Below are 790 nucleotides of genomic sequence, written 5' to 3'. Positions count from 1 at the left end.
GTGCAATTGGAGGGACCCACACACGCACACATGCACACACACACACACACACACACATCTCCACCCAGCTGAGTGACATCTCTCTCTGAATTAGTCACGATGAATGATGTGCAACCAGCCATGACTCGTTCTGGCTGGGGAGATAGCTAATTCACTTTGTTTAATTAGTCAAAAGTAGTAGAGCATGCTCTCTCTCCCCAAACATACGCTCTGATTGCACAACATCCACCCATCCACCCTGTCTCTGTAGAATAGACCGACCTGTAAACACACCGCCGGAACATTTCAAGGGGGCAAATCCTTGAATCTTATCTGCCGGAATGAAGGATCTCTGACTCTTCCTCTCTCTCTCTCTCTCTCTCTCTCTCTCTTCCTCGATCCTGAACACACACACACACACACACACACACACACACACACACACAAACACACACACACACACACACACACACACACACACACACACACACACACACACACACACACACACAGACACACACACACACACACACACACACACACACACACACACACACACACACACACACACACACACACACACACACACACACACACACACACACACACACACACACACACACAACACACCTGCCAGCCCTGTGCTTTGTGATATACCTTCACAAGATTTTGGGATCCAGCTCGTGAGGTGCATCTCGTCTACAGTGAACTGCGTGTGGGAGCTCTGCTGGTACTTGGCTGCAAACTTCAGGGTTCTGGGAAACAGGAAAGGAAACAAGCTGAGTTTTTCAAATTGATTCAGCAGCAGCAT

Source organism: Ammodytes marinus (genome assembly GCF_949987685.1).
Source record: "Ammodytes marinus genome assembly, chromosome: 17".
Lineage (NCBI taxonomy): Eukaryota > Metazoa > Chordata > Actinopteri > Uranoscopiformes > Ammodytidae > Ammodytes > Ammodytes marinus.
This window is presented reverse-complemented; position numbering follows the sequence as displayed.